Source organism: Xenia sp. Carnegie-2017, unplaced genomic scaffold, assembly GCF_021976095.1.
Source record: "Xenia sp. Carnegie-2017 unplaced genomic scaffold, XeniaSp_v1 HiC_scaffold_25, whole genome shotgun sequence".
NCBI classification, from domain to species: domain Eukaryota; kingdom Metazoa; phylum Cnidaria; class Anthozoa; order Malacalcyonacea; family Xeniidae; genus Xenia; species Xenia sp. Carnegie-2017.
This window is the reverse complement of record NW_025813488.1, coordinates 5,474,180-5,482,783: the sequence shown is the minus strand read 5'-3', so window position 1 is coordinate 5,482,783 and position 8,604 is coordinate 5,474,180. Positions and strand designations below refer to the sequence as shown.

The following is an 8,604-nucleotide window of genomic DNA, read 5'->3' as shown; positions in this document are numbered from 1 at the left end:
GACGATGTATTTGAGGTAAAATGCTTGCAACATTTGAATTGTTTATTCAAATGGTTTTCAACTGTAAGAACTTACCAAGTTGTTTGTTGTCATAGAAAATTTTCGAGATGCCACGTGACTTATTTTGTAAGCTTCCTGGTTGGAAACAAGATGTTCTGAAGAGAGCATTTGGGCTGTTCTAATTTCTTTGCTATTTCTTATATATTAAGATATGTATTATGTTTGTACTAAAAAACTTCTACAAATACTTCGTTAGTATCGTGTATTTATGCTGTTTACTACCTACTTTAGTGTAAATTAATTTTAATATTTATAATGTATATTGTTCAATTATATTTAATTTTTGGTTTTTGAATAGATTTGTGAATTTGATTGAATACAATTTTTTAAAGGTTAGAGAATTTGTCAAGGTTAGGGTTGTTCTTTTTTGAAATATTAATATCATGTTTTGGGTAAATTTGATAGAAAGCCAATTTTCAAGATTTTCCTTACTGACTTATAAGCAAAAGTATGTGTCTTTGTATTTCTTAATATCAAGGAAATGGCTGTGAGTAATGTCAAAGGAAAGAAGAAAAGTCAGATAAGTTGTGTTTATATTGTAAATATACTTGGTTACTGTACATAGGAATATACATATACAGTACATGCGAAAGTGAAATACATCACATGTAATGCCTACTTATTATTTTCTAAATTATGCTATAAACTATAAAATATTGTCCTTCTGTGATACTGTTGTATCTTTGAACCTGTTGATTAATTTGCACGTCGATGGACCTTTACTATTTTACCATAGTCGCCTTCACCTTGCTGTTGTTTTAACTATACGACGTAACACGTGACCATTTTTGACCAATTACATTTGATGATGTTTTATAAAATTTTTCAAGTCCTTCACGCGCCATGTTTCTTCCCCAAGGAGTTTTATCGTAAGTATTATTTCAAATATTATATTATATGCCGAATTAATGAGATGTATAGCACTGCACTGAGTTTGTAGATGTAGATCGTCTACTTTAGTATAGTCCCGAGAAGGATTCTTTTTGTTGTTGTTGACTGACGTTTCGACAACCTTAGCGGTAGTCATCTTCAGTCATCTTCAGTCCTTTTTGACTCAGAAGGAACATTACCTATTGTTCATAGGATTAAATTTGATAGATATCAGGTAATTTGTTTAAACATTGAATGCAAAAACAAACATGATGTGGAACAAATGACATTCATAAACGATGCTTAAAGATGTTATTCAATTCATGTTTTGACAATAATAAACTACGAAGCGTCATGAGAAACAATTATCTTTCTAACGAAGTTCAACAAGACAACACACAAACAAGCAACATATTTAACGTGTTCAAAAGATTTGTGGTACTTACAAAGTACGAGGCATAATGGAAAACACTTGACTTTCGTACATAGTTAAACAAGACGACAAAAATGAAAGAAGTAGTATAATCTGTTCAAAAATATATTTGGTTGGGGAAAGGCATGCAGTAAAGCAAAGTAAAGTTGGTGCCATAAATATCCTTAAATTTCTGCGAATTACCGAAAGACGTGTCATTTGATTGCCGATGTATTTAAACGTTTAATAGAAAATGAAGATCGTCAACATCTGCGATTGCAACTGGACAAAAAATAAAATTTTTGACGTTGGGGAATTTATTTAACAGCATATGTGAAATACATTTGAGAAATTACGTTACTTAAATGTCGATGAAGAGCAATGAATTCGATGGCAGAGCGAATAAACAATGAAAGTACGAAAAAAGAAACGAAAATTTGGTTAGTAATTTGAAGACAACTTATAGTAAGCAACTATAGTCTTTGGGAGTAAAGTGTATGAACTATAGTCTTTGGGTGTTATGTTCGTGAACTATAGTCTTTGGGTGTTATTTTCGTGAACTATAGTCTTTGGGTGTTATTTTCGTGAACTATAGTCTTTGGGTGTTATTTTCGTGAACTATAGTCTTTGGGTGTTATTTTCGTGAACTATAGTCTTTGGGTGTTATTTTCGTGAACTATAGTCTTTGGGTGTTATTTTCGTGAACTATAGTCTTTGGGTGTTATTTTCGTGAACTATAGTCTTTGGGTGTTATTTTCGTGTACTATAGTCTTTGGTTGTTATTTTCGTGTACTATAGTTTTGGGTGTTATTTTTGTGAACTATAGTCTTTGGGTGTTATTTTCGTGTACTATAGTCTTTGGGTGTTATTTTCGTGTACTATAGTCTTTGGGTGTTATTTTCGTGAGCTATAGTCTTTGGTTGTTATTTTCGTGTACTATAGTCTTCGGGTGTTATTTTCGTGTACTATATTCTTTGGGTGATATTTTCGTGAGCTATAGTCTTTGGGTGTTATTTTCGTAAACTATAGTCTTTGGGTGTTATGTTCGTGAACTATAGTCTTTGGGGGTTAGGTGCGTGAACTATAGTCCTTGGGTTCGTGAACTATAGTCCTTGGGTGTTATTTTCGTTTACTATAGTCTTTGGTTGTTATTTTGTAACTATAGTCTTTGGTGTTATTTTCGTGTACTATAGTCTTTGGTTGTTATTTTCGTGTACTATAGTCTTTGGTTGTTATTTTCGTGTACTATAGTCTTTGAGTGTTATTTTCGTGAACTATAGTCTTTGGTTGTTATTTTCGTGAACTATAGTCTTTGGTGTTATTTTCGTGAACTATAGTCTTTGGTTGTTATTTTCGTGTACTATAGTCTTTGGTTGTTATTTTCGTGTACTATAGTCTTTGGTTGTTATTTTCGTGTACTATAGTCTTTGGGTGTTATTTTCGTGTACTATAGTCTTTGGTTGTTATTTTCGTGTACTATAGTCTTTGGTGTTATTTTCGTGTACTATAGTCTTTTTGTTATTTTCGTGTACTATAGTCTTTGGTTGTTATTTTCGTGTACTATAGTCTTTGGTTGTTATTTTCGTGTACTATAGTCTTTGGTTGTTATTTTCGTGTACTATAGTCTTTGAGTGTTATTTTCGTGAGCTATAGTCTTTGGTTGTTATTTTCGTGTACTATAGTCTTTGGTTGTTATTTTCGTGAGCTATAGTAATTGGGTGTTATTTTCGTTTACTATAGTGTTTGGGTGTTATTTTCGTGAGCTTTCGTGAGCTATTTTCGTGTTATTTTCGTGAGCTATTTTCGTGAGCTTTGTTATTTTCGAGAGTCTTTGTTTGTTACTTTCGTGTACTATAGTCTTTGGGTGTTATTTCGTGTACTATAGTCTTTGGGTGTTATTTTCGTGCTATATCTTTTGTTATTTTCGTGTACTATAGTCTTTGGGTGTTATTTTCGTGAGCTATAGTCTTTGGGTGTTATTTTCGTGAGCTATAGTCGTTGGTTGTTATTTTCGTGTACATTTATACATTGTTTCATCATCTTCGCTATCAGGAACAACATCTTGTTGTAGTGTTTCGATAGGTGTATTTTGTTTTCTATTTCTACGTCGATACGGTCGTTGTCTTTCTAATGTTTGGGTTGTGTCTGTATGTTGTAACGGCGCCATAACTACGGTTGGGATTGTGTCTGTAAATGTTTCATGTTGTAAAGATATGGAGTCCTCACATGTCACATCTATGGCAGTCATTTCATGTAAATTACTTTTTTGTAATCTAATTTTTAGCCTGTTATTAGTATCGATAACATCCTCAATCCAATTTTATTAAATTCGTCAAACATATGTACATTAAAGTCTTTGGGAATGTCACCAAAATCTTCAAATACACTTTGGAAAAATGTATTTTCATATAATTGATCCCGAAAAAATACTAATGCTTGATAGAACCGTGAATCGTGCTGAAGCAAATAGCTAACACCCACACATCGTAAAATATACGTTCAAGTGTTCGTATCCGCTTATTATGAATAAGTTTGCACCGAATTTTGTATAAGTACATGTGCGTCATTAAAAAGAAATCAAGCAAAGAAGCAGTCCGATTCTTCGCATCGATCATCTTATCATGCATCATAACAAGTTGTATAGTTGGATGTAATGAATCTTTATATGCTTTAGCAACCCCTCTCACATTGTGCGTAATGATGTTTTCGTATAATGTTATAGGTATGTTTTCACCTTCAAAATACTCGAAAACACTATTCAACGATATGATGTTGTTTCCTTTACAAACTTTATTGAATGATGTTTGTAGTTGTTTGTAGTAGGCTTTGATTTTCGTTTTCTTTCCTTCGTCAACTTTCTTCACATCTTGCGTTATAGATTCAAATAATGGTAGACAAGCGTCAATAATCTCAAATCCGTCAACATTGATATTATCAAATCGAATATGTAGACTTCTACTCATTCTAAAAAATAAACAAATAATCACTAAATTTATAGTTAAAGAAAATAAAAATAAACGCTTACCTCATCTATTGGTTATGATTATGTAAATTTTCATTATGCAAATTTTTTGCATACTATATCCATAATGCAATATTTTCATTATGCAAATTTTTTTTGCATACTATAACTATAATGAGATTTCGCCATTTTTTCAAAATATATCGAACAAGGTTGAAAATATCAATTTTAGTTTACTTTTACTCAAACTAAACATACAAATACTTATATAGCGTAAAACAATGATGATCGTGGACAATTTCAATAATATCAGGAAAATATATTAAACCGCTTCCTCTAAAACAAAAATCAATGCATTTCGTCGACTTTAATATCTTAGTATTGTTTAAATTAAATTATATTTACCTTTACTGCGAACTTATATCACAGTAAAGGTAAATATAATTCGTGTACTATAGTCTTTGGTTGTTATTTTCGTGATCTATAGTCTTTGGTTGTTATTTTCGTGTACTATAGTCTTTGGTTGTTATTTTCGTGAGCTATAGTCTTTGGGTGTTATTTTCGTGTACTATAGTCTTTGGTTGTTATTTTCGTGTACTATAGTCTTTGGTGTTATTTTCATGAGCTATAGTCTTTGGGTGTTATTTTCGTGTACTATAGTCTTTGGTTGTTATTTTCGTGTACTATAGTCTTTGGGTGTTATTTTCGTGAGCTATAGTCTTTGGTTGTTATTTTGTGAGCTATAGTCTTTGGGTGTTATTTTCGTGAACTTGAGTCTTTGGGTGTTATTTTCCTGAGCTATAGTCTTTGGGTGTTATTTTCGTGTACTATATAGTCTTTGGGTGTTATTTTCGTGAGCTATAGTCTTTGGGTGTTATTTTCGTGTACTATAGTCTTTGGTGTTATTTTCGTGTACTATAGTCTTTGGTTGTTATTTTTGTGATCTATAGTCTTTGGGTGTTATTTTCGTGAGTTATTCTTTTGGAGTTATTTTCGTGTACTATAGTCTTTGGTTGTTATTTTCGTGAGCTATAGTCTTTGGGTGTTATTTTCGTGTACTATAGTCTTTGGGTGTTATTTTCGTGAGCTATAGTCTTTGGTTGTTATTTTCGTGATCTATAGTCTTTGGGTGTTATTTTCGTGAGCTATAGTCTTTGGGTGTTATTTTCGTGTACTATAGTCTTTGGTTGTTATTTTCGTGAGCTATAGTCTTTGGTTGTTATTTTCGTGTACTATAGTCTTTGGGTGTTATTTTCGTGTACTATAGTCTTTGGTTGTTATTTTCGTGTACTATAGTCTTTGGGTGTTATTTTCGTGAGCTATAGTCTTTGGGTCTTATTTTCGTGTACTAAAGTCATTGGTATAGTAATTGGGTGTTATTTTCGTGTACTATAGTCTTTGGTTGTTATTTTCGTGAGCTATAGTCTTTGGTTGTTATTTTCGTGTACTATAGTCTTTGGGTGTTATTTTCGTGTACTATAGTCTTTGGGTGTTATTTTCGTGTACTATAGTCTTTGGTTGTTATTTTCGTGAGCTATAGTCTTTGGGTGTTATTTTCTTGAGCTATAGTCTTTGGGTGTTATTTTCGTGAGCTATAGTCTTTGGTTGTTATTTTCGAAGACTATAGTCTTTGGGTGTTATTTTCGTGTACTATAGTCTTTGGTTGTTATTTTCGTGTACTATATAGTCTTTGGTTGTTATTTTCGTGTACTATAGTCTTTGGGTGTTATTTTCGTGAGCTATAGTCTTTGGTTGTTATTTTCGTGTACTATAGTCTTTGGGTGTTATTTTCGTGTACTATAGTCTTTGGTTGTTATTTTCGTGAGCTATAGTCTTTGGGTGTTATTTTCGTGTACTATAGTCTTTGGTTGTTATTTTCGTGAGCTATAGTCTTTGGTTGTTATTTTCGTGAGCTATAGTCTTTGGGTGTTATTTTCGTGTACTATAGTCTTTGGGTGTTATTTTCGTGTACTATAGTCTTTGGTTGTTATTTTCGTGAGCTATAGTCTTTGGTTTTATTTTCGTGAGCTATAGTCTTTGGGTGTTATTTTCGTGAGCTTTAGTCTTTGGGTGTTATTTTCGTGTACTATAGTCTTTGGGTGTTATTTTTGTGTACTATAATCTTTTGGTGTTATTTTCGTGTACTATAATCTTTGGGTGTTATTTTTGTGTACTATAGTCTTTGGGTGTTATTTTCGTGTACTAAAGTCTTTGGTTGTTATTTTCGTGAACTATACTCTTTGGGTGTTATTTTCGTGTACTATAGTTTTGGTTGTTATTTTGTGTACTATAATCTTTGGTGTTATTTTCGTGTACTATAATCTTTTGGTGTTATTTTCGTGTACTATAATCTTTGGGTGTTATTTTCCGTGAGCTATAGTCTTTGGTTGTTATTTTTGTGAGCTATAGTCTTTGGGTGTTATTTTCGTGAACTTGAGTCTTTGGGTGTTATTTTCGTGAGCTATAGTCTTTGGGTGTTATTTTCGTGAGCTTTAGTCTTTGGGTGTTATTTTCGTGTACTATATAGTCTTTGGGTGTTATTTTCGTGAGCTATAGTCTTTGGGTGTTATTTTCGTATACTAAAGTCTTTGGGTGTTATTTTCGTGAGCTATAGTCTTTGGTTGTTATTTTTGTGAGCTATAGTCTTTGGTTGTTATTTTCGTGAGCTTTGTTGTTATTTTTGTGAGCTATAGTCTTTGGTTGTTATTTTTGTGAGCTATAGTCTTTGGTTGTTATTTTCGTGAGCTATAGTCTTTGGGTGTATTTTTCGTGTACTATAGTCTTTGGGTGTTATTTTCGTGTACTATAGTCTTTGGTTGTTATTTTCGTATACTATAGTCTTTGGGTATTATTTTCATGAGCTATACTCTTTGGGTGTTATTTTCGTGTACTATAGTCTTTGGTTGTTATTTTCGTGAGCTATACTCTTTGGGTGTTATTTTCGTGTACTATGGTCTTTGGTTGTTATTTTCGTGTACTATAGTCTTTGGGTATTTTTCGTGTACTATAGTCTTTGGTTGTTATTTTCGTGTACTATAGTCTTTGGGTATTATTTTCATGAGCTATACTCTTTGGGTGTTATTTTCGTGTACTATGGTCTTTAGTTGTTATTTTCGTGAGCTATACTCTTTGGTTGTTATTTTCGTGTACTATAGTCTTTGGTTGTAATTTCCGTGAGCTATAGTCTTTGGTTGTTATTTTTGTGAGCTATAGTCTTTGGGTGTTATTTTCGTGAACTTGAGTCTTTGGGTGTTATTTTCCTGAGCTATAGTCTTTGGGCGTTATTTTCTTGAGCTATAGTCTTTGGTTGTTATTTTCGTGTACTATAGTCTTTGGTTGTTATTTTCGTGAGCTATAGTCTTTGGTTATTTTTGTGAGCTATAGTCTTTGGTTGTTATTTTCGTGTACTATAGTCTTTGGTTGTTATTTTCGTGAGCTATAGTCTTTGGTTGTTATTTTCGTGTACTATAGTCTTTGGGTGTTATTTGCATGAACTATAATTTTTGGGTGATTAACGTGCATGAACTCTATATATTCCTTTCAGAGTCTTAACATTTACCCCGAACAAGCTATGGATATAAAAGAAGGTAAGAACAATCGTTGAAGATTTGAAAGATGTAGACGTTAGGCAAATAATCTATTTTTGTACGTTCTGATTTATTTGCAAGTCGTGTACTTTTGAAGACTAGACTTCCGGATAAAATTGAAATGAATGTTGGTTTGAGTTGATTTGCGTCATATAGTGCCTAAAATACAATGGAAATTTTCAGAAGTAACCTTATTGCGAAAACAATAGATTTGTAAAAATGACGTAATTAAACGTACTGGTCATGGTTGTTGAATTTGCATGTGCGTCATTCATTGTGTTCATTAATTGCTTCCTGTCTTTTGTCAGAATGTGTTTAAAAGGACGTGTTGAAGACAGCCGAGTCATTTGGTCGCTGAGTTGGAGTCGGGTCGAAAGATTGTCGTGAAAGTTGGTTGATGGTAGAGCTTGAATACCGCGAGGAAGAAGTTTTGGCCTTCTGAAGATTCGTTGTAAATGTTGGGAATGAGAATGGATTATCGGAATATCGTTCTTTCGCCCAAGAAATGCGAAGAAAATACATCGAAGCAGATAAGGTATTGTGTCAATTTTCAAATATTTTAACTTTATTGCGTTTATAGTATACATGCCTGTGTTTAACGTGTGATGTTTCATCGATCTATGGAAAGAAAAGCCTGTTGTTTTACGTTCATGTTACTCGTGTGAACAAGGTAATCTAGCCGATTAAATATAAACTGAAGGAATAGATTGCAC

The 8,604-nt window shown here is 32.6% G+C and overlaps 1 long non-coding RNA gene across 1 annotated transcript; it reads left to right on the top strand.

Annotated features, from left to right (window-relative positions):
- Window positions 1–1,043: 1,043 nt before the first annotated feature.
- LOC124452708 lies at window positions 1,044–8,288 on the top strand. The gene is made up of 3 exons (XR_006950843.1): window positions 1,044–1,782; window positions 7,849–7,891; window positions 8,200–8,288. It is a non-coding gene; the product is annotated as an uncharacterized LOC124452708 (long non-coding RNA).
- The last annotated feature ends 316 nt before the right edge of the window (window positions 8,289–8,604 follow it).